A 26751-nucleotide genomic window follows, 5' to 3' on the forward strand; every position below is an offset into this window, starting at 1 on the left:
GAAAAAACAGGCACAAGGTACAGGGGACAACTGAAGGCGCTCCGCTAGTGAGGAAAACAGGTTCAAGGCACAAGGGGAAACTAAGGACGCTCCGCTGGGGAGGAAAAGGCACAAAAACAAGGCAAAATAGTAAGGCAACAGGATCAAGGACTCGGGGACTGTGGAACGCTTCCATGCACAGACGTGACACTTCGGCAACGGAGGGGAAAATGCTGATGGCTTTTATTGCGTGACTTGATTGGTGACAGGTGGCGATAATCATGGGCGGTGACCGGTGATTAGTGAGCGGCAGGAAGGGCAAGTGACCTGAGATGAGAGGGGAATCAGAATTTCAAAACAAAACAGGAAACATGACTACCAAAATAAAAGCCTGAACCGCCACGCCGGTGGCGGCGTGACAGTACCCCCCCCCCTCAACGGGCCCAGGCCGGTCAGGATGTTCCTGATAGAAGACTTCATTTAACGAGGGATCAGGTTCGGAAGGTACCAAGGGGATCTCGTGGACCGGTTTGACTTGGCAGACTTGGAGAGGCGTGGCAGACTTGGCAGACTTGGCGTGACAGACTTGGCAGACTTGGCGTGGCAGACTTGGCGAGGCAGACTTGGAGAGGCATGGCAGACTTGGCGAGGCAGACTTGGAGAGGCGTGGCAGACTTGGCCGACCTGGCGTGGTGTGGCAGACTTGGCGAGGAGTGGCAGCCTCGGCGCGGCAGACTTGGAGCGGTTCAGGGTCTTGGAGCTGCGCCTGGCGAGGCTCGGGGGCTTGAGGCGGCGCCCGGCGAGGCTCGGGGGCTTGAGGTGGCGCCCGGCGAGGATCGGGGGCTTGAGGCGGCGCCCGGCGAGGCTCGGGGGCTTGAGGCGGCGCCCGGCGGGGCTCGGGGGCTTGAGGCTGCGCCCGGCGAGGCTCGGGGGCTTGAGGCTGCGCCCGGCGAGGCTCGGGGGCGAGAGGCTGCAGCAGGCGAGGTTCAGGGGGAAGAGGCTGCAGCAGGCGAGGTTCAGGGGCATGAGGCTGCAGCAGGCGAGGTTCAGGGACGAGAGGCTCAAGAGTCACCTGGTTGACTGCGGCTGAGGATGCACTGGTTGATGATTGTTCCAAAACATGATCCATACAGTCCTTTCTCCATTCCAGTACGTTTCTGGAGTTCCAGTCGATTCTGGGGTTGTGTAGACGCAGCCAAGGGTGTCCCAGAACCAAAGTGGGTGACGAATCTTGGATTACGTGGAGATTCTCGATGTGTTGTCCAATTCGAACCTCCAGGGGTTCGGTGATGTGGGTGATGCGAAAGAGTTCCTTGCCATTAAGCGCTCTGGCCTGGATGGTTAGGGGAAGGGGTTCGGTGATGGCTCGTAGCTGTTTTACGAGGCCCCAATCCATGAGGCTCTCGTCGGAACCAGAGTCGATGAGGGCTGGCAGGTCTATGGTCATAGCATGGTGGCTTTTCTGGACTTGCGTGATTCTTTGGGTCTTGGCAGGTCGGGGTGACGGGAAACTCACCGGTGAGCCTCTCTTTGCGGTGCAAGTTCCCACCAGGTGACCAAGTTCACCACAGTAGTAGCAGCGGCCTTCTTGGCGGCGACGCTGTCGCTCCTCGGTGGTTAGCTGGGCCCGACCAAGCTGCATGGGTTCCTCCTCGACGTTACGCACTTCCCTTGGCGCTGGTCAAGGAGGCAAGATGAGCTGTGGCATTTCAGTTTCCATTGGAGGTGAAAAGGGGGTTGGTTCCACCCTTCTATGGTGACCGCTGGACTTGGTCAACTCTCGTCGGCGATGATCAGCGCGGATCGCTAGGGAGATCAGAGCATCCAAGTTGTTTGGAAGTTCCACGGGGATCAGGAGTTCTTGTATGGCGGGTGAGAGTCCTTTCAGAAAGTGATCCTGTAGTGCTGTGGAGTTCCAGCCACTGTTGGCTGCCAAGGTGCGAAAGCGGATAGCGTAATCGCTGACGAGTTCTTTGCCTTGTTGGAGCCGGCTCAATGCTCGTGCCTTCTCTCGGTCATTGTTGTCGGGATCAAAGACTTGGCGCAAGGCAGCTTGAAAATCCTGTACATTCTGGCAGACCGAGGAGCCCCTGGCCCATTCCGCGGTTGCCCAGGTTTTGGCCCGTCCAGTCAGGTGGGACACCATGAAGGCTACCCGGGACCGGGCTGTGGAAAATGCCTGTGGAGAGTGTTCAAAATGAATGTCACACTCCGTGAGGAAAGTCTGACATTGTCCAGGTTCACCGGAGTATCGTTCTGGGGAGGCCAGTCTCAATCCTACCCCGGTGAATGACGTGGTCGGGATGGAGAGTTCGGGCTGAGGTTGCTGTCCGGTGGTGGATGGAGCCCGGCGCCGCATGTAGCCCACCAGCTCATGGACCTGGCTCGACAGCTCCTCCAGCTGCGAAACCACGGCTTGCTGAACCTTTTCCTGGTTTGCAAGCCGGACCTCCAGGCTCTGTAGCGTAGCCTCGACCTTTCCTGCTGGGTCCATGCTGGCCGAAGTGTACTGACACGACGAGGAGAGGTAGGACTCAGACGCAGGATAAAGGTAGGCGACCAAGGCAACAGATTTATTGGTCGTCAGCAGCTGTCTCCTCTCAAACAGAGAGGAGAGAGGGGAGTCAAAAAGTGGAGAACTAAAAACGCTCCACTGGGGAGGAAAAAACAAGCACAAGGTACAGGGGACAACTAAAGGCGCTCCGCTAGGGAGGAAAACAGGTTCAAGGCACAAGGGAAACTAAGGACACTCCGCTGGGGGAGGAAAAGGCACAAAAATAAGGCAAAACAGTAAGGCAACAGGATCAAGGACTCGGGGACTGTGGAACGCTTCCATGCACAGACGTGACACTTCGGCAATGGAGGGGAAAATGCTGATGGCTTTTATTGCGTGACTTGATTGGTGACAGGTGGCGATAGTCATGGGCGGTGACCGGTGGGTGATTAGTGAGCGGCAGGAAGGGCAAGTGACCTGAGATGAGAGGGGAATCAGAATTTCAAAACAAAACAGGAAACATGACTACCAAAATAAAAGCCTGAACCGCCACGCCGCTGGCGGCGTGACAAAGATGTTAAATCGGAAAGACTGCCGAATGACCAATTGTCAGTATTATGGACAACACTCATCGGCTGCGCACAACTGCGGTCAGGCAGCTCCGTCGCCGACAACTTCCCGCTGTCTCGCGTGATTGCGCGCGATAATGTGGCATTAAAAACGACAAACACACAGGAAGTCTGTGCTCAACAGAGAAGTAGAAAGAGAGGTGGACTTCCTTTGATTGAACTCACCGTCCACTCCCAGAGCTTCTGCTATGACATTCCATGCAGCATCCTTTTTTAGGTTGTTCTTATAAAAAGGATGTGCCGTCAGTTCTCGGCCATGTTCACTGGTGTTTAAAGAGTGAATTAAGCATTATGACGTTTTGCTGACATGATTGTGAAAAAGGATCTGGCGAGTGTTTTATTCGGAAAAGTAACCGGAAATTTTAATTTGAAATAGTGTCGGTCTTCCCCACTCGATGTGTTCTGTGCTAGTTTGCCATTTGACGGATGAGGACAGATGCGTCGTCCGGCAAAAATAAAAAATAGGTCTATCCGTGCGGTGGGCTCCGGCACGACGCAGCTGAGCCGCAGTCGATCCGCAGAGCATACGCAGCCGGTGTAATTTGAGCAAGCTGATAGAATGGAAACGAATTGGCTGCAACAATTGTATTTCTCTTCTTTCACGAGTACTAAACACGTGAAGTGTTGAAAGAAATATGCAGTCTCGGCAAATCACACGGAAGGGGATGCAGTCGAGGTCTGTTTAGAGCACCGACTGAATTAAAGTGAGAAGCGGTGCGTAGTTATGTAACATTTGCATGTGAATGATGCAAGCTTGGAATTGGGCAGTTTTCTGACGTAAATCAGTCATTAAACATGTCTTTTAATGTGTAGAATTCTAAACTCAAGATATATGACCGTACTCTTTTAATTGACAGTGTACAAAATTATGTTTCAGAGAGATTAATCTGATGACTTTGAGGAGGAAATGTAGGAGTAGTTATGGCAATGATTTTGGCCATGATAGCATTAAGCACTGTATATTTCATTGCATTGGCAATTTCTTTTATATATTACTGATTATTTTAGCCCGCAACAATCATAAAAAAAAAAAAAAATGCCCACGAAATCTATAAATTACCGATAGATGACATATGTGCCACAAATCACCATATATATTCAGTATTTATTTTATTTTTATTATTCTGATTGCTGTAGTTATTGTCAATGGTAGTACATACATTACCACTCCACATTATTATTATTAGGGCCCGAGAAGCGACCGCTGCGAGGTCCCTATTGTTCCTGAAGGAATTCTTATTAGGGCCCGAGCAGCGACCGCTGCGAGGTCCCTATTGTTTTTGTAAAAATTCTTCTTCTTCTTCTTCTTCTTCTTCTTCTTTATTCTCCGCAAACAATCGCGATTTTGGGTACCTAAATATTCACGAAAACTCACCGAACTTTGCACACTCCTCAGGTCCGGCGAAAAATTTGATATTATGAAGTCGTTATAACAACGCGACTCTATAGCGCCCCCTAGCATAGAAAAATAAAAACCAAGCCCGGCACGTTTGAGCTAGAGCAACGAAAATTGGCAGGCACGTGTAGCACCCCGAGACGCACAAAAAAAGTCTATTGGGACCATGTAGCTAAAATGTACAGGAAGTGAGCTATGAATTTTTTAATGTCCAATTTTGGCCTATTTTGGCACATTCACTGTGGTCATGCTTTTTCCCCCTATGCAAACATTTTTCATCCCATTGACTTCAACCTTGGTATTTATCATCTCAAGACCTAAGAGAACAGCTGGGCAAAAAGTCTTGCCTTTTCGAAATACTATATGACGGGGGCGGGGCATCAAATATTGCCTTTAAAATTTCATTTGTCCAGAAAGAGCAAATGCTGAATAACTCCCATGTACAAGCTCCAAAAAATCTCAAACTTCTCAGGCAACGTAATAGTCACGGCCTGAAATCATCTATATGACAAAATTCAGTTATACATATAGCGCCACCTAGTGGTTACAATAAATGTCATACTTTACGTTTTTAGCTACTGTGCTGAGCTTGTTGAAGGGATCCAGTTGAAAATTGGTCAGAAAAGCCGTAAGATGTTGATGATGCCCCACACCGAATATTGTAACTTTTCGCCAAAGGGCGTGGCCGCTACGGTGACGCAAAGTCTGAAGATTTTTCGTGACAATAAAAGCTGCATTAACTTGACCGAGATGATCCTATCTTCTCATAATTTCACACATTTGATGAGAGTCCAGCTCTAAAGACATCTACTAACTTACATTTCATCTAACTGATAGCGCCACCTAGTGGCAATTTTTTTTCTTACGAATTTTCTTCTACGTTTTTCTCCAAACACGTTAACTGGACCTCCCTCATATTTGCTCAGATGAGGGTTTCGGCCTTCATGATGTCACAACACGAAGTTTGTGAGTTTTCGCGAATTGCTGTGGGCGTGGCTAAGCGCTGTTCGCCAAGAAAACAACGCCAGTTTTGAGGGTCTAAACATGCACAGAAACTCCTGAAACTTGGCACACACATCTGGCCTGGTAAAATGAGCAATATTTTATTGTTGATTGTGCTATTTTTACAAAAATGACTCAATAGCGCCCCCTCGAAATTTTTAACGAAGCAGCCCCGGTTGTACGTTTAAGCAAGAACGACGAATATTTTCAGGTGTATGAGGGAGCCCAAGACCTACAAAAAAGTCTATTGGACCCATATGCTAAAATGAACAGGAAGTGAGCTACGAATTTTTGAATGTCCCATTTTTGACGATTTTTGCACATTCACAGGGGGCAGACTTTTGCCCACTTCTCCTACACGTTTCATCCGACTGAGTTAAGACTTGGCCTGGACCATGTCAAGACCTGAGCCAACGACAGGGGGAAAAATTTTGACTTTTCGAAATACTATATGATGAGGGCGGGGCATCAAAATTTGTGTTTCGCAATGAAAAAGGATATGCTTGATAACTCCCCGGTACATGCTCCAAAAAATCCCAAACTTGACATGTATGTTTATCGTCAAGGCCTGAAGTTATCTCTATGACAACATTCAGTTATATATGCAGCGCCACCTAGCCCTTGAGGCATGAAAAAAAAATACCCCACATACGGTATTTTGTACAAAAAATGTAAACTCATTCTAAGTGTGATAACTCAGTCATTTATGAATATTCTTTTAGTTTCCACCACTCAAAATGTTCACTGGCATCAGACTTATCCAAACATATATATATTTTTATTTATTTTTGATAGCCTCTATGGACATTAAAAGCAATATCGTGAATGAAGGATATGCTTAATAACTCCACGGTACATGCTCCAAAAAAAATCCCACACTTGACATGTATGCTTATAATCAAGGCCTGAAGGTATCTCTATGACAACATTCAGTTATAAATACAGCGCCACCTAGCCGTTGAGGCTTATATAAAAAAAATAAAAAAAATACCCCACATACGGTATTTTGTACAAAAAATGTACACGCATTCTAAGTGTGATAACTAAGTCATTTATGAATATTCTTTTAGTTTCCACCACTCAAATTGTTCACTGGCTTCACACCGATCCAAACGTATGTACGTTTCCATTTTGTTTTATTCATTTTTGATTGCCCCTTTGGACAATAAAAGTAAACATTGTGCAATGAGTACAACGAGCGATGATGTGTATATACACTTTTACAAAAAAATACCAATCAGGGCAACTCATTGCCTAAAAATAAATAAGGACGCTGATTTTTGCAGGTCTTAACAATCACCAAAATCCGTTGAGCTTGACAGACACTGGCAAAAAAAATATTCTACATGTAAACGTTTATTATGCCATTTTCAAAGAAATTTTGCTTCCAATATGCCAGTACCCCAACGTGCCAGTACCCCAACGTGCAAGTACCCCAACGTGCAAGGACCCCAACGTGGCCCGGGCTGCGAGGGCCCTTTATAGCTGCTCGCAGCTCTAGTTATTATTATTCTTTTTATTTTTAGGGCCCGAGCAGCGGCGGCGGCGGTGCCGCTGCGAGGCCCTATTGTTTTTGTAGGAATTCTTCTTATTATTCTTCTTTTTCTTCTCCGCCAACAATCGCATTTTTGAGACACTAAACGTGAACGAAAACTCACCAAACTTTACACGCACATCAGGCCTGGCGAAAAATTTGATATTTTAAAGTCGCCATACATGATAACAGAAAAATGGCTCCTTAGCGCCCCCTACATAGGTTAAACGGATCCCTGTCCCGCTACGATTGTCCGACGGCTATGAAAATTGTGTGGCATCTGTAGCACATCCTAATGAACAAAAACCTCTTTGAAGTGTGTACCCTAAAATAGACAGAAAGTGAGGTATGAGCATTTAAATGTCCAATTTTTGCCAATTTTTGCACATTTACAAGGGTCATACTTTTGCCCGCTTCTCCTACACGGTTAACCCGATTGACTTCAAACTTGGGATGTACCATCTCAACACCTGGGACAACATCATTGTGAAAAATGAAAAGTTTTTGGTATACTATATGACGGCGGCGGCGCATCAAATTTAGAGTTGAAAAATTCTTACTTCACGAAGCATTGCCGGTTGTACGTTTAATCTAGAGCTACGAAAATTGGTACACATATGTAACAGGCTATGACCTACAAAAAACTCTTTTTGAACCATATGCTAAACCTAACAGGAAGTCCACCATTTTGATTTATTTTGGAACGTGTTGCCATTTTTTTGGCCATTTCATTGGGGTCTTATTTTAACGAACTCCTCCTACAGTGTTTATCCGATCATCTTCAAACTTGGTGTGATTCATCTTAAGATGTTGAAGATGAAAAGTTATTGAAAGCTTTGTATTTCGTCCCACGCTGTTGTCATGGCATGCACTGTTTTTAAAGGAAAAAAAATATCCTTAAAGAAGCATTCCCATTTGTACGAAGCAGCTAGAGCTACGAAAATTTGTAGACATATGTAACAGCCCAAGATGTACAAAAAAGTCTCTTGGTGCCATGTGCTAAACCCAACAGGAAGTCCCCCAGGGGCCGGGCATCACATTTTGAGCTAAAAAACTCCTCTTTAACAAAGCATTCCCAGTTGTACGTTTCACCTTGCGCTATGATAATTTAGAGGCATACATAAGAGCCCACGATGTACAAAAAAAGTCTCTTGGAACCATGTGCTAAACCAAACAGGAAGTCCGCCATTTTGATTTACGTTGGGATTTGTAGCCATTTTTTTGTGGCCTTTTTTAGGGGTCATACTTTAACGAACTCCTCCTACAAAATTTATCCGACTGTCTTCAAACTTGGTGTGCTTCATCTTAAGATGTTTAAGATGCAAAGTTATCGAAAGTGTTTTATTTTGTCGCACGCCGTTGCCATAGCGGTGCATTGTTTGCCAAGTAAAATGCTGCTTTTTTTTTTTTTTTTTCTAAACATGCGAAAACTCATGAAACTTTGCACACACATCAAACTTGCCATAAAAAATGTACATTTTAGAGAGTTTTTCTGCAATTTTCAATAAATGGCTCAATAGCGCCATCTCGACATTTTTATGAAGCTTTTGGAAATGTATGATTCAGCTAGATGTGAAAAAATTTGGATACCTATCAGCCTAAGACTTACAAAAAAGTTTCTAAAGGCATATGCTAAACCAAACAGGAAGTCTGCCATTTTGATTAACTTTGATATTTGATGCCATTTTTGGGGCCTTTTATAGGCGTCATATATTCTTTGGTACGTTTCATCTTAAGATATTTAAGATGAAAAGTTATTGAAATTTTTTATTTTGTCGCACGCCTTTGCTGTAGCGATGCATTGTTTGAAAAGAAAAATGTTTTTTTATATGATTCAGCTAGATGTGTGAATATTGGGAGATCAGCCTAAGACTTACAAAAAAGTTTCTAAAGCCATATGCTAAACCAAACAGGAAGTCTGCCATTTTGATTAACTTTGGTATTTGTTGCCATTTTTGGGGCCTTTTATAGGCGTCATATATTCTTTGGCGCGTTTCATCTTAAGATATTTAAGATGAAAAGTTATTTAAATTTTTTATTTTGTTGCACGCCTTTGCTGTAGCGATGCATTGTTTGCAAAGAAAAATGTTTTTTATATGATTCAGCTAGATGTGTGAATATTGGGAGGCATACCTATCAGCCTAATACCTCCAAAAAGTATTCTACGAAAATTTGTAGACATATGTAACAGCCCACGATGTTTAAAAAAAGTCTCTTGGTGTCAAGTGCTAAACCCAACTTCTTTTCTTGATAATTTGGAGGCATACATAAGAGCCCACGATGTACAAAAAAGGTCTCTTGGAACCATATGTTAAACCAAACAGGAAGTCTGACATTTTGATTTACTTTGGTATTTGTAGCCACTTTTTGGGGCCTTTTATAGGGGTCATATTTTCTGCAAAACTTATCACATCGTCTTCATTCTTTGGCATGTTTCATCTTAAGATATTTAAGATGAAAAGTTATTGAAATTTTTTATTTTGTCACATGCCTTTGCTTTAGGGATGCATTGTTTGCAAAGAATGTTTTTTTGAGAGTCTAAACACGGGGAAAAACTCACAAAACTGCACACAGATCAGATCTCTCATGAACATGAATATTTTATAATTTGTTGTGCAATTTGTAATAAATGGCTCAATAGCGTCGTCTAGATAGTTTTATGAAGTATATCCGATTATATGGTTCAGCTAGATGTGTGAATATTGGGAGGCATACCTATCAGCCTAATACCTCCAAAAAGTATTCTATAGCGTATGTGCCAATCCATTTTGATTTTAAATTGTGCATCATTTTTGGCCTTCCATGAAACTTTGCAAACACAAAGCATGTCTAAAACATTTACAATTTAGACGGTTTCCTATGAAACAGTACCCCAATATGCCAGTACCCCGACATGCAAATACCCCAACGTGGCCCGGGTTGCGAGGGCCCTTTATAGCTGCTCGCAGCTCTAGTTAGGGCCCGAGCAGCGGCGGCGGCGGTGCCGCTGCGAGGCCCTATTGTTTTTGTAGGAATTCTTCTTATTATTATTAGGGCCCGAGCAGCGACCGCTGCGAGGTCCCTATTGTTCCTGAAGGAATTCTTATTAGGGCCCGAGCAGCGGCGGCGGCGGTGCCGCTGCGAGGCCCTATTGTTTTTGTAGGAATTCTTCTTATTATTATTATTCTTATTAGGGCCCGAGCAGCGACCGCTGCGAGGTCCCTATTGTTCCTGAAGGAATTCTTATTATTCTTCTTCTTCTTCTTCTTTTTCTTTGTTATTATTCTTTTCCGCAAACAACCACATTTTTGAGGCACTAAACATGAACGAAAACTCACCAAACTTTACACGCAGATCGGGCCTGGCGAAAAATTTGATATTTTAAAGTCGCCATACATGATAACAGAAAAATGGCTCTGTAGCGCCACCTACATAGGTTTAACGGATCCCTGTCCCGCTACAATTGTCCTATGGCTACGAAAATTGTGTGGCACCTGTAGCACATCCAGATGAACAAAAACCTCTTTGATATGTGTACCCTAAAATAGACAGGGAGTGAGGTATGAGTATTTGAATGTCCAATTTTGGCCCATTTTTGCACATTTACAGGGGTCATACTTTTGCCCGCTTCTCCTACACGGTTAACCCGATTGACTTCAAACTTGGGCTGTACCATCTCAACACCTGGGACAACATCATGGTAAAAAATCTAAAGTTTTTGACATACTATATGACGGTGGCGGGGCATCAAATTTACAGTTTCAAAATTCTTACTTAACAAAGCATTGCCGGTGGTACGTTTAATTGAGAGCCACGAAAATTGGTACACATATGTAACAGACTATGATCTACAAAAAAGCCTGTTGGTGCCATATGCTAAACCTAACAGGAAGTCCGCCAGAGGCGAGGCATCAAATTTTGTGTTTCAAAATTCTTATTTAATGAAGCATTCCCGGCTGTACATTTCAACTAGAGTTACCAACATTTGAAGACATATGTAACAGCCCTCAAGGTACAAAAAACTCATTTTGAACCATATGCTAAACCGAACAGGAAGTCCGCCATTTTGATTTACTTTGGAACGTGTTGCCATTTTTTGGGCCATTTCATAGGGGTCTTATTTTAACGAACTCCTCCTACAGAGTTTATCCGATCATCTCCAAACTTGGTGTGATTCATCTTAAAATGTTGAAGATGAAAAGTTATTGAAAGCTTTTTATTTCGTCGCACGCTGTTGCCGTGGCATGCACAGTTTGCAAAGGAAAAAATTCCCTCTTAATGAAGCATTCCCAGTTGTACGAAGCAGCTAGAGCTACGAAAATTTGGAGACAAATTTAACAGCCCACGATGTACAAAAAAGTCTCTTGGTGCCATGTGCTAAACCCAACAGGAAGTCCCGTAGGGGCCGGTCATCACATTTTGAGGAAAAAACTCCTCTTTAACGAAGCATTCCCGGTTGTACGTTTCACCTAAAGCTATGATAATTTGCAGGCAAACATAAGAGCTCAGGATGTACAAAAAAGTCTCTTGGAGCCATATGCTAAACCAATCAGGAAGTCCACCATTTTGATTTACGTTGGGATTTGTAGCCATTTTTTGTGGCCTTTTTTAGGGGTCATATTTTAACGAACTCCTCCTACAAAATTTATCCGACTGTCTTCAAACTTGGTGTGCTTCATCTTAAGATGTTTAAGATACAAAGTTATCGAAAGTTATTTATTTTGTCGCACGCCGTTTCATGGCGATGCATTGTTTGCCAAGTAAAATGCTGCTTTTTTTTTTTGGTCTAAACATGTGCAAAAACTCATGAAACTTTACACACACATCAGGCTTGTCATAAGCATGAATATTTTAGAGATTTCTTATTAAATTTGCAATAAATGCTTCAATAGCGCCCTCTAGACATTTTTATGAAGTCTTTCCGATTATATGATTCAGCTAGATGTGTGAATATTGGCAGGCATGCCTAATATATTCAAAAAGTATTCTATATAGCCATGTGCCAATCCATTTTGATTTTATTTTGTTAATTGTGCATCATTTTTGGCCTTTCCATGAAACTTTACAAACACAAAGCATGGCAAAAACGTTTAAAATTTAGATGGTTTCCTATTTGACAGTACCCCAACATGCCAGTACCCCGACGTGCAAATACCCCAACGTGGCCCGGGTTGCGAGGGCCCTTTATAGCTGCTCGCAGCTCTAGTTCTTATTATTCTTCTCCGCAAACAATCGCATTTTTGAGACACTAAACGTGACCGAAAACTCACCAAACTTTACACGCACATCAGGCCTGGCGAAAAATTTGATATTTTAAAGTCGTCATACATGATAACAGAAAAATGGCTCCTTAGCGCCCCCTACATAGGTTAAACGGATCCCTGTCCCGCTACGATTGTCCGACGGCTATGAAAATTGTGTGGCACCTGTAGCACATCCCAATGAACAAAAACCTCTTTGAAGTGTGTACCCTAAAATAGACAGAATGTGAGGTATGAGTATTTAAATGTCCAATTTTTGCCAATTTTTGCACATTTACAGGGGTCATACTTTTGCCCGCTTCTCCTACACGGTTAACCCAATTGACTTCAAACTTGGGATGTACCATCTCAACACCTGGGACAACATCATTGTGAAAAATGAAAAGTTTTTGATATACTATATGACGGCGGCGGCGCATCAAATTTAGAGTTTAAAAATTCTTACTTCACGAAGCATTGCCGGTTGTACGTTTAATCTAGAGCTACGAAAATTGGTACACATATGTAACAGGCTATGACCTACAAAAAACTCTTTTTGAACCATATGCTAAACCTAACAGGAAGTCCACCATTTTGATTTATTTTGGAACGTGTTGCCATTTTTTTGGCCATTTCATTGGGGTCTTATTTTAACGAACTCCTCCTACAGTGTTTATCCGATCATCTTCAAAGTTGGTGTGATTCATCTTAAGATGTTGAAGATGAAAAGTTATTGAAAGCTTTGTATTTCGTCGCACGCTGTTGTCATGGCATGCACTGTTTTTAAAGGAAAAAAAAATATCCTTAAAGAAGCATTCCCATTTGTACGAAGCAGCTAGAGCTACGAAAATTTGTAGACATATGTAACAGCCCAAGATGTACAAAAAAGTCTCTTGGTGCCCTGTGCTAAACCCAACAGGAAGTCCCCCAGGGGCCGGGCATCACATTTTGAGCTAAAAAACTCCTCTTTAACAAAGCATACCCGGCTGTACGTTTCACCTAGAGTTACCAACATTTGTAGAGGTATATAACGGCCCTCGAGGTACAAAAAACTCTTTTTGAACCATATGCTAAACCTAACAGGGCGTCCGCCATTTTGATTTACTTTGGAATGTGTTGCCATTTTTTTTGGCCATTTCATAGGGGTCATATTTTAACAAACTCCTCCTACAGAGTTTATCCGATCATCTTCAAACTTGGTGTGATTCATCTTAAGATGTTGAAAATGAAAAGTTATTGAAAGTTTTTTATTTCATCACACGCTGTTGTCGTGGCATGCACTTTTTGCAAAGGAAAAAAATCCTTCTTAATGAAGCATTCCCAGTTGTACGAAGCAGCTAGAGCGACGAAAAATTGTAGACATATGTAACAGCCCAGGATGTACAAAAAAGTCTCTTGGTGCCATGTGCTAAACCCAACAGGAAGTCCCCCAGGGGCCGGGCATCACATTTTGAGCTAAAAAACTCCTCTTTAACGAAGCATTCCCGGTTGTACGTTTCACCTAGCGCTATGATAATTTGCAGGCATACATAAGAGCCCATGATGTACAAAAAAAAGTCTCTTGGAACCATGTGCTAAACCAAACAGGAAGTCTGCCATTTTGATTTATGATGGGATTTGTTGCCATTTTTTGTGGCCTTTTTCAGGGATCATATTTTAACGAACCCCTCCTACAAAATTTATCCGACTGTCTTCAAACTTGGTGTGTTTCATCTTAAGATGTTTAAGATGCAAAGTAATCGAAAGTTTTTTATTTTGTAACACGCTGTTGCCATAGCAATGCATTGTTTGTCAAGTGCTGCTTTTTTTTTTTTATACACATGAAAACTCATGGAACTTTGCAAACACATCAGACTTGTCATGAACATGAATTTTCAGAGATTTATTGTGCAATTTGCAATAAATAGCGCCCTCTAGACCTTTTTATGAAGCATTTCCGATTGTATGATTATGCTAGACCTACAAAAAAGTATTATGTAGCCATTTGCCAAACCAAAGAGGAAGTCCGCTATTTTGATTTTATTTTGGGAATTATACATCATTTTTGGCCTTTTTCATTCAACTTTGCACAGACAAGGCATGGAAAAAACTAACATTTTAAATGGTCCTTGTTCCATGTAACAGTTGTCAAGTGCTGCTTTTTTTTTTTTTATACACATGAAAACTCATGAAACTTTGCAAACACATCAGACTTGTCATGAACATGAATTTTCAGAGATTTATTGTGCAATTTGCAATAAATAGCGCCCTCTAGACATTTTTATGAAGCATTTCCGATTGTATGATTATGCTAGACCTACAAAAAAGTATTATGTAGCCATTTGCCAAACCAAAGAGGAAGTCCGCTATTTTGATTTTATTTTGGGAATTATACATAATTTTTGGCCTTCTTCATTAAACTTTGCACAGACAAGGCATGGAAAAAAATAACATTTTAAATGGTCCTTGTTCCATGTAACAGTACCCCAACGTGCCAGTACCCTGACGTGCAAGTAACCCAACGTTGTGCTCAATAGCGCCCTCTATGCATTTTTATGGAGCATTTCCAATTGTATGATTCAAGCGATACACAACTAAAGATGACTTGACCTAGATTTGTGAAAACTGGGAGGCATACCTATTAGCTTAAGACCTACAAAAAGTATTCTGTAGCCGTATGCTAAACCTAAAAGGAAGTCCGCCATTTTGAATTTATTTTGGGAATTGCGCACCATATTTTGCGTTTTGATTAAACTTTGCACACACAAGGCTTGTTAAAAACATTTTAGATGGTCCTTGTCCTATTTGACAGTACCCCAACGTGCCAGTACCCCGACGTGCAAGTACCCCAACGTGGCACGCCTTGGCTGTAGCGATGCATTGTTTGCAAAGAATTTTTTTTTTTATATGATTCAGCTAGATGTGTGAATATTGGGAGGCATACCTATCAGCCGAATACCTCGACAAAGCATTCCATAGCAATGTGAACAAACACAAAAAGCATGGCAAAACATTTACAATTTAGACGGTTTCTTATGAAACAGTACCCTAACGTGCCAGTACCCCGACGTGCAAATACCCCAACGTGGCACGGGTTGCGAGGGCCCTTTATAGCTGCTCGCAGCTCTAGTTATTCTTCTTCTTCTTCTTCTTTTTCTTTGTTATTATTCTTTTCCGCAAACAACCACATTTTTGAGGCACTAAACATGAACGAAAACTCACCAAACTTTACACGCAGATCGGGTCTGGCGAAAAATTTGATATTTTAAAGTCGCCATACATGATAACAGAAAAATGGCTCTGTAGCGCCACCTACATAGGTTTAACGGATCCCTGTCCCGCTACGATTGTCCTATGGCTACGAAAATTGTGTGGAACCTGTAGCACATCCAGATGAACAAAAACCTCTTTGATATGTGTACCCTAAAATAGACAGGAAGTGAGGTATGAGTATTTGAATGTCCAATTTTGGCCCATTTTTGCACATTTACAGGGGTCATACTTTTGCCCGCTTCTCCTACACGGTTAACCCGATTGACTTCAAACTTGGGCTGTACCATCTCAACACCTGGGACAACCTCATGGTAAAAAATCTAAAGTTTTTGACATACTATATGACGGTGGCGGGGCATCAAATTTACAGTTTCAAAATTCTTACTTAACGAAGCATTGCCGGTGGTACGTTTAATCTAGAGCTACGAAAATTGGTACACATATGTAACAGACTATGATCTACAAAAAAGCCTGTTGGTGCCATATGCTAAACCTAACAGGAAGTCCGCCAGAGGCGAGGCATCAAATTTTGTGTTTCAAAATTCTAACTTAATGAAGCATTCCCGGCTGTACATTTCACCTAGAGTTACCAATATTTGAAGACATATGTAACAGCCCTCAAGGTACAAAAAACTCTTTTTGAACCATATGCTAAACCGAACAGGAAGTCCGCCATTTTGATTTACTTTGGAACGTGTTGCCATTTTTTGGGCCATTTCATAGGGGTCTTATTTTAACGAACTCCTCCTACAGAGTTTATCCGATCATCTCCAAACTTGGTGTGATTCATCTTAAGATGTTGAAGATGAAAAGTTATTGAAAGCTTTTTATTTTGTCGCACGCTGTTGCCGTGGCATGCACAGTTTGCAAAGGAAAAAATTCCTTCTTAATGAAGCATTCCCAGTTGTACGAAGCAGCTAGAGCTACGAAAATTTGGAGACAAATGTAACAGCCCACGATGTACAAAAAAGTCTCTTGGTGCCATGTGCTAAACCCAACAGGAAGTCCCGTAGGGGCAGGGCATCACATTTTGAGCTAAAAAACTCCTCTTTAACGAAGCATTCCCGGTTGTACGTTTCACCTAGCGCTATGATAATTTAGAGGCATACATAAGAGCCCACGATGTACAAAAAAGTCTCTTGGAACCATGTGCTAAACCAAACAGGAAGTCCGCCATTTTGATTTATGATGGGATTTGTAGCCTTTTTTTGTGGCCTTTTTTAGGGGTCATATTTTAACTCCTCCTACAAAATTCATCCGACCGTGTTCAAACTTGGTGTGTTTCATCTTAAGATGTTTAAGATGCAAATTTATCGAAAGTTTTTTATTTTGTCGCACGCTGCTGCTATAGCGATGCATTGGTTGCCAAGTAAAGTGCTGCTTTGTTTTTTTTTTATCTATACATGTGTGAAAACTCGTGAAACTTTGCACACACATCAGACTTGTCATTAACATGAATTTTTAGAGATTTCTTGTGCAATTTGCAATAAATCGCACCCTCTATACATTTTTTATGGAGCATTTCCGATTGGATGATTCAAGCGCGAAATAACTAAAGATGACTTGACTTGACCTAGATTTGTGAAAACTCAGAGGCATACCTATTATATTATTATTATTTTTTGTACCTTACAAGATTATCTCTTGTGCCACATTAAACCCCTTTGCAGGCCTGAGCCAAACCACGGTCCATACATTTGATACCACTGCTTTATTTCAATGGTCAAGTACTTCATAACCACACCTACTTATGCTTGTCCTTGCATATATAGTAGACAACAAAGAGCTCTTTCAACAAAAGACATTTCCATCTACAAAGTCATACAAGGTAAGCACTCTATAAATTCTGCAATCACTACACTTCTATTCCTAAATTATCACTTCAAATACCAACAATGGTTAATACAGCTACAAATTTCTTGTATGTTTATGAAGTATGATACTGTATTTATTTCTACTCCTTTGCTTTTCTACAGAACATGAACAAATCACCAAGCAAATTCTCTTTTGATAAAGACCCTCTAATCATCTCCATACGCAAAGATTGCCAACTTTTTTCCGTAAGTATACAATACATAAACTAAACAGGACAACTTTCTCAATCATATACAGTATGCCATACATATATGTATTAAGTTCTCATTTATTAACAGGTTTGTTAAAGGCACCTTTAGTGTGTTTTTCTGTTTGTAATGTTTCTCCACGAGCACGTCTAGCCATTGATATCATGTAGAACACATATGCTAACCTTTTAGAGACAATTGAAGCTTACTTGCACAGTAGCCACTATCTTAACCACTTAATTCACATGTCTACTTGACAACTTATTACATGTAGTGAAATGGTACTTTGTGCGTCTTATGCTTTTTTCTGAACACTGCTTTTCAACTCTTTCCTTAAAACCAATACATGCGGTACTGTTATACTGTATAAATATATATGTCCGTGTGTATATATTTGTATATTCTTTCAAATAAACTCGTTTTGACACACACAGCCATTGAGTAACATGCAACACGACCACAACGTTTTGCACCAACACGTTACCTCTGCTATTTAGAATCATGGAATCTAACATGACTGATTTTCATTGAATGCTTTGTCATTACAGTATGCATGCATTGATCATGCTTTCAGTCGCAACGACTTATACCAGCGCAGCCTTGATCTTCATTCCCAAATGAACCAACTGTGACTCGAGTCAATCGAGCACTTGAAAAACAGATAGACCTCAAAACCAAGCTTGTGAAAGAACTCCAGACTGCATTGGATATAAAGGATGCATGTGATGCATTTGTCCGTGATGGTAAGCTATATGACATGGAAGACACACAAACACTAACACAGCAAGCATCCCCATCCTACACATTGTGTATAATGAATGACATGTTTGACAATGGACATTTTTACATTTTTTTGTTAATGCACGTTCCTTTTTTTCTGTTAGGAATATCTTGAAGGTAACATTGGACTGTTAACTAAAACACTGACTGATTATTGAGCCTCAATTTCTCAATGTATATAATGTGAATACATACTACACTTGATTACTTTCAAATGTGACTGATATCATGTAGCTATGCTGTGATCTTGCCCTCTTTCATCCACTGATAGACACTTCAAAGTTCTTTTTTTTCTGTATCTTCTCAAAATAACTGACATATTCATGGAAAAGATTGTATTTAAATTCTATCATTATTAATTACTATTATTATGTTTATGTCTTTGCCCCTGATTATGATGTTTCTATACCATAGATTAAAAAAAAAAAAATTTTTGGACATACTGTGACTTGACCTTTACAATACTAATTTTTACTAAGAAAAAATCAATCACACACCATAATATTTTATACTTATCCTGCATGTATCTGGACACACCATGCCAAATTTTACACTTACATAACCATTTATGTACCTGTCGTATCCTTACTTTTATTCATCATTTCATCACACAATCCTAAAACATTGCTTTTTGACCCAGAGGATTCAACTATACCATTTTTGCGTGTCTTATTACTTACTAGCTATATTATTTATTAACGGGCAAAAACTATGAATATAAGATCACCGTCAAATATTACGTCTGTAATATCCATATACAGTGCATTACATAATATGCATTTGTATTAAGACACTACCATGCTAAAAATATGCACACGACTGTTCTGTAAACTACACCTAAGACAACCAAACTTCACAGATCTAACATGATTCTTCATTCTTTTTTGTTCTACAGATGTATCAAATGCTGCCACACAGACAGAAGAAGCCACTGAGGACATGCACGAAGACGATGATCACAATATAACAGGACAGGTTAACCCCCCTGAAGTTTTAGCCCGCAGGTCAAAGCGTCCTAGGACTAATTCATCCATGGAGGTTACATTATCCTAAGACAGACTATGTGCTAACCCAAACTCTTTGACCCCAAGGGATTCATCTGTCCCAGAAAACTTTTACACTAAAGAGTTTATCTGTCCTAGGGCGCTGTTAACCCCAGGTTAAAGTGTTATTTAATCTGTCCTGTTACAACAGCTATACATAAACAGCTGCATTCCTCTCCTGTTCCATCTCTCGCACTTCTTTCATCTCTTTTTCTCCTCGACTTATACCTATGCTTGCTCATGTGCTTTTTTCCCCTTTAGATGATGTCATTGGTTAGCCTGCTTCAAAGCTACATTTTTTCTTGAATAACTGTCACACATTTACTGTTTGCTGGACCCTACAAAACTGTCACAATACTTCACTATGTCATGAATACATATGTGTTGCACAGCGACACCACATTAAGAGTCATCAAAAAGCTTTTTATTTGATCACACACCATCTCTGTGCCATGCAATGTTTTCAAATAAACAGATGCTGGTTTTGAATATCAAACGAGCGACTTTTCATGAAATTTATTTTGGGAATTGTGCATCATTTTTGGCCTTTTACTGCACCTTTTTACACACAAGGCACGGCAAATGCATTTCTATTTTCCATGGTCCTTGTCTATTTAACAGTACCCCAACGTGCAAGTCCCCCGACTTGCATATACCCCAACGTGGCCCGGGTTGCGAGGGCCCTTTATAGCTGCTCGCAGCTCTAGTTATTCTTCTTCTTCTTCTTCTTCTTCTTCTTTATTCTCCGCAAACGATCGCGATTTTGGGTACCTAAACATTCACGAAAACTCACCGAACTTTGCACACTCCTCAGGCCCGGCGAAAAATTTGATATTATTAAGTCGTCATAACAATGCGACTCGATAGCGCCCCCTAGCGTAGAAAAATAAAAACCAAGCCCGGCACGTTTGAGCTAGAGCAACAAAAATTGGCAGGCACGTGTAGCACCCCGAGACGCACAAAAAAGTCTATTGGGACCATGTAGCTAAAATGTACAGGAAGTGAGCTATGAATTTTTTTATGTCCAATTTTGGCCTATTTTGGCACATTCACTGTGGTCATGCTTTTTCCCCCTTTGCAAACATTTTTCATCCAATTGACTTCAAACTTGGCATTTATCATCCCAAGACCTGAGAGAAAAACTGGGCAAAACATCTTGCCTTTTTGAAATACTATATGACGGGGGCGGGGCATCAAATATTGCCTTTAAAATTTCATTTGTCCAGAAAGAGCAAATGCTTAATAACTCCCATGTTCAAGCTCCAAAAAATCTCAAACTTCTCAGGCAACGTAATAGTCACGGCCTGAAAACATCTATATGATAAAATTCAGTTATACATATAGCGCCACCTAGTGGTTACAATAAATGTCATACTTTACGTTTTTAGCTACTGTGCTGAGCTTGTTGAAGGGATCCATTTGAAAATTGGTCAGAAAAGCCTTAAGATGTTGATCATGCCCCACACCGAATATTGTAACTTTTCGCCAAAGGGCGTGGCCGCTACGGTGACGCAAAGTCTGAAGATTTTTCGTGAAAATAAAAGCTGCATTAACTTGACCGAGATGATCCTATCTTCTCAAAATTTCACACATTTGATGAGAGTCCAGCCCTAAAGACATCTACTGACTTATATTTCATCTAACTGATAGCGCCACCTAGTGGCAATTTTTTTTCTTACGAATTTTCTTCTACGTTTTTCTCCAAACACGTTAACTGGACCTACCTCATATTTGCTCAGATGAGGGTTTCGGCCTTCATGATGTCACAACACGAAGTTTGTGAGTTTTCGCGAATTGCTGTGGGCGTGGCTAAGCGCTGTTCGCCAAGAAAACAACGCCAGTTTCGAGGGTCTAAACATGCACAGAAACTCCTGAAACTTGGCACACACATCTGGCCTGGGAAAATGAGCAATATTTTATTGTTGATTGTGCTATTTTTACAAAAATGACTCAATAGCGCCCCCTCGAAATTTTTAACGAAGCAGCCCCGGTTGTACGTTTAAGCAAGAACGACGAATATTTTCAGGTGTATGAGGGAGCCCAAGACCTACAAAAAAGTCTCTTGTACCCATATGCTAAAATGAACAGGAAGTGAGCTACGAATTTTTGAATGTCCCATTTTTGATGATTTTTGCACATTCACAGGGGGCAGACTTTTGCCCACTTCTCCTACACGTTTCATCTGACTGAGTTAAGACTTGACCTGGACCATGTCAAGACCTGAGCCAACGACAGGGGGAAAAATTTTGACTTTTCGAAATACTATATGATGAAGGCGGGGCATCAAAATTTGTGTTTCGCACTGAAAAAGGAAATGCATAATAACTCCCCGGTACATGCTCCAAAAAATCCAAAACTTGACATGTATGTTTATCATCAAGGCCTGAAGCTATCTCTATGACAACATTCAGTTATATATGCAGCGCCACCTAGCCATTGAGGCATAAAAAAAAAATACCCCACATACGGTATTTTGTACAAAAAATGTAAACTCATTCTAAGTGTGATAACTAAGTCATTTATGAATATTTTTTAGTTTCCACCACTCAAAATGTTCACTGGCATCAGACTTATCCAAACATATATATATTTTTATTTATTTTTGATAGCCTCTGTGGACATTAAAAGCAATATCGTGAATGAAGGATATGCTTAATAACTCCACGGTACATGCTCCAAAAAAAATCCCACACTTGACATGTATGCTTATAATCAAGGCCTGAAGGTATCTCGATGACAACATTCAGTTATAAATACAGCGCCACCTAGCCCTTGAGGCTTATATAAAAAAAAAAAAAACACATACGGTATTTTGTACAAAAAAATGTAAACTCGTTTTAAGTGTGATGACTAAGTCATTTATGAATATTCTTTTAGTTTCCACCACTCAAATTGTTCACTGGCTTCACACCGATCCAAACGTATGTACGTTTCCATTTTGTTTTATTCATTTTTGATTGCCCCTTTGGACAATAAAAGTAACATTGTGCAATGAGTACAACGAGCAATGATGTATATATACACTTTTACAAAAAATACCAATCAGGGCAACTCATTGCCTAAAAATAAAAAAGGACGCTGATTTTTGCAGGTATTAACAATCACCAAAACCCGTTGAGCTTGACACACACTGGCAAAAAAAATATTCTACATGTAAACGTTTATTATGCCATTTTCAAAGAAATTTTGCTTCCAATATGCCAGTACCCCAACGTGCCAGTACCCCAACGTGCCAGTACCCTAACGTGCAAGTACCCCAACGTGCAAGGACTCCAACGTGGCCCGGGCTGCGAGGGCCCTTTATAGCTGCTCGCAGCTCTAGTTAGGGCCCGAGCAGCGGCGGCGGCGGTGCCGCTGCGAGGCCCTATTGTTTTTGTAGGAATTCTTCTTATTATTCTTCTTTTTCTTCTCCGCAAACAATCGCATTTTTGAGACACTAAACGTGAACGAAAACTCACCAAACTTTACACGCACATCAGGCCTGGCGAAAAATTTTATATTTTAAAGTCGCCATACATGATAACAGAAAAATGGCTCCTTAGCGCCCCCTACATAGGTTAAACGGATCCCTGTCCCGCTACGATTGTCCGACGGCTATGAAAATTGTGTGGCACCTGTAGCACATCCCAATGAACAAAAACCTCTTTGAAGTGTGTACCCTAAAATAGACAGAAAGTGAGGTATGAGTATTTAAATGTCCAATTTTTGCCAATTTTTGCACATTTACAGGGGTCATACTTTTGCCCGCTTCTCCTACACGGTTAACCCGATTGACTTCAAACTTGGGATGTACCATCTCAACACCTGGGACAACATCATTGTGAAAAATGAAAAGTTTTTGATATACTATATGACGGCGGCGGCGCATCAAATTTAGAGTTTAAAAATTCTTACTTCACGAAGCATTGCCGGTTGTACGTTTAATCTAGAGCTACGAAAATTGGTACATATATGTAACAGGCTATGACCTACAAAAAACTCTTTTTGAACCATATGCTAAACCTAACAGGAAGTCCACCATTTTGATTTATTTTGGAACGTGTTGCCATTTTTTTGGCCATTTCATTGGGGTCTTATTTTAACGAACTCCTCCTACAGTGTTTATCCGATCATCTTCAAACTTGGTGTGATTCATCTTAAGATGTTGAAGATGAAAAGTTATTGAAAGCTTTGTATTTCGTCGCACACTGTTGTCATGGCATGCACTGTTTTTAAAGGAAAAACAATATCCTTAAAGAAGCATTCCCGTTTGTACGAAGCAGCTAGAGCTACGAAAATTTGTAGACATATGTAACAGCCCAAGATGTACAAAAAAGTCTCTTGGTGCCCTGTGCTAAACCCAACAGGAAGTCCCCCAGGGGCCGGGCATCACATTTTGAGCTAAAAAACTCCTCTTTAACAAAGCATACCCGGCTGTACGTTTCACATAGAGTTACCAAAATTTGTAGAGGTATATAACAGCCCTCGAGGTACAAAAAACTCTTTTTGAACCATATGCTAAACCTAACAGGACGTCCGTGATTTTGATTTACTTTGGAATGTGTTGCCATTTTTTTTGGCCATTTCATAGGGGTCATATTTTAACAAACTCCTCCTACAGAGTTTATCCGATCATCTTCAAACTTGGTGTGATTCATCTTAAGATGTTGAAAATGAAAAGTTATTGAAAGTTTTTTATTTCGTCACACGCTGTTGTCGTGGCATGCACTTTTTGCAAAGGAAAAAAAATCTTATTAATGAAGCATTCCCAGTTGTACGAAGCAGCTAGAGCGCCGAAAAATTGTGGACATATGTAACAGTCCAGGATGTACAAAAAAGTCTCTTGGTGCCATGTGCTTAACCCAACAGGAAGTCCCGTAGCATCACATTTTGAGCTAAAAAAAAACTCCTCTTTAACGAAGCATTCCCGGTTGTACGTTTCACCTAGCGCTATGATAATTTGCAGGCATACATAAGAGCCCACGATGTACAAAAAAGTCTCTTGGAACAATGTGCTAAACCAAACAGGAAGTCTGCCATTTTGATTTATGATGGGATTTGTAGCCATTTTTTGTGGCCTTTTTCAGGGGTCATATTTTAACGAACCCCTCCTACAAAATTTATCCGACTGTCTTCAAACTTGGTGTGTTTCATCTTAAGATGTTTAAGATGCAAAGTAATCGAAAGTTTTTTATTTTGTAACACGCTGTTGCCATAGCAATGCATTGTTTGTCAAGTGCTGCTTTTTTTTTTTTTTATACACATGAAAACTCATGAAACTTTGCAAACACATCAGACTTGTCATGAACATGAATTTTCAGAGATTTATTGTGCAATTTGCAATAAATAGCGCCCTCTAGACATTTTTATGAAGCATTTCCGATTGTATGATTATGCTAGATTTTAAAAAATTAGGACAGAACCCTATCAGCCTAAGACCTACAAAAAAGTATTATGTAGCCATTTGCCAAACCAAAGAGGAAGTCCGCTATTTTGATTTTATTTTGGGAATTATACATCATTTTTGGCCTTTTTCATTAAACTTTGCACAGACAAGGCATGGAAAAAACTAACATTTTAAATGGTCCTTGTTCCATGTAACAGTACCCCAACGTGCCAGGACCCTGACGTGCAAGTAACCCAACGTTGTGCTCAATAGCGCCCTCTATGCATTTTTATGGAGCATTTCCAATTGTATGATTCAAGCGATACACAACTAAAGATGACTTGACCTAGATTTGGAAAAAACTGGGAGGCATACCTATTAGCTTAAGACCTACAAAAAGTATTCTGTAGCCGTATGCTAAACCTAAAAGGAAGTCCGCCATTTTGAATTAATTTTGGGAATTGCGCACCATATTTTGCGTTTTGATTAAACTTTGCACACACAAGGCTTGTCAAAAACATTTTAGATGGTCCTTGTCCTATTTGACAGTACACCAACGTGCCAGTACCCCTACGTGCAAGTACCCCAACGTGGCCCGGGTTGCGAGGGCCCTTTATAGCTGCTCGCAGCTCTAGTTCTTCTTCTTTTTCTTTGTTATTATTCTTTTCCGCAAACAACCACATTTTTGAGGCACTAAACATGAACGAAAACTCACCAAACTTTACACGCAGATCGGGCCTGGCGAAAAATTTGATATTTTAAAGTCGCCATACATGATAACAGAAAAATGGCTCTGTAGCGCCACCTACATAGGTTTAACGGATCCCTGTCCCGCTACGATTGTCCTATGGCTACGAAAATTGTGTGGCACCTGTAGCACATCCAGATGAACAAAAACCTCTTTGATATGTGTACCCTAAAATAGACAGGAAGTGAGGTATGAGTATTTGAATGTCCAATTTTGGCCCATTTTTGCACATTTACAGGGGTCATACTTTTGCCCGCTTCTCCTACACGGTTAACCCGATTGACTTCAAACTTGGGATGTACCATCTCAAGACCTCGGACAACACCATGGTAAAAAATCTAAAGTTTTTGACATACTATATGACGGTGGCGGGGCATCAAATTTACAGTTTCAAAATTCTTACTTAACGAAGCATTGCCGGTGGTACGTTTAACCTAGAGCTATGAAAATTGGTACACATATGTAACAGACTATAATCTACAAAAAAGCCTGTTGGTGCCATATGCTAAACCTAACAGGAAGTCCGCCAGAGGCGAGGCATCAAATTTTGTGTTTCAAAATTCTTATTTAATGAAGCATTCCCGGCTGTACATTTCACCTAGAGTTACCAACATTTGAAGACATATGTAACAGCCCTCAAGGTACAAAAAACTCTTTTTGAACCATATGCTAAACCTAACAGGGCGTCCGCCATTTTGATTTACTTTGGAATGTGTTGCCATTTTTTGGGCCATTTCATAGGGGTCTTATTTTAACGAACTCCTCCTACAGAGTTTATCCGATCATCTTCAAACTTGGTGTGACTCATCTTAAGATGTTGAGGATGAAAAGTTATTGAAAGCTCTTTATTTCGTCGCACGCTGTTGTCGTGGCATGCACTTTTTGCAAAGGAAAAAAATCCTTCTTAATGAAGCATTCCCAGTTGTACGAAGCAGCTAGAGCTACAAAAATTTGTAGACATATGTAACAGCCCACAATGTACAAAAAAGTCTCTTGGTGCCATGTGCTAAACCCAACAGGAAGTCCCCCAGGGGCCGGCATCACATTTTGAGCTAGAAAACTCCTCTTTAACGAAGCATTCCCGGTTGTACGTTTCACCTAGCGCTATGATAATTTGCAGGCAACATAAGAGCCCACGATGTACAAAAAAGTCTCTTGGAACCATGTGCTAAACCAAACAGGAAGTCCGCCATTTTGATTTACGATGGGATTTGTTGCCATTTTTTGTGGCCTTTTTCAGGGGTCAT

The 26751-nt window shown here is 41.0% G+C and overlaps 1 protein-coding gene and 1 long non-coding RNA gene across 2 annotated transcripts in view; both read left to right on the top strand.

The window, feature by feature from the left end:
- The window catches only part of LOC144017102 (cell migration-inducing and hyaluronan-binding protein-like), a 276493-nt gene that overhangs the window by 15734 nt on the left and 234008 nt on the right, over positions 1–26751 (top strand). The gene's annotated exons all lie outside the window — the stretch shown is intronic.
- Positions 17344–19837, top strand: LOC144017790 (uncharacterized). Its single transcript, XR_013283252.1, has 3 exons — positions 17344–17565; positions 18117–18311; positions 19244–19837. It is a non-coding gene; the product is annotated as an uncharacterized LOC144017790 (long non-coding RNA).

Source organism: Festucalex cinctus, chromosome 4, assembly GCF_051991245.1.
Source record: "Festucalex cinctus isolate MCC-2025b chromosome 4, RoL_Fcin_1.0, whole genome shotgun sequence".
Taxonomy (NCBI): Eukaryota; Metazoa; Chordata; class Actinopteri; order Syngnathiformes; family Syngnathidae; genus Festucalex; species Festucalex cinctus.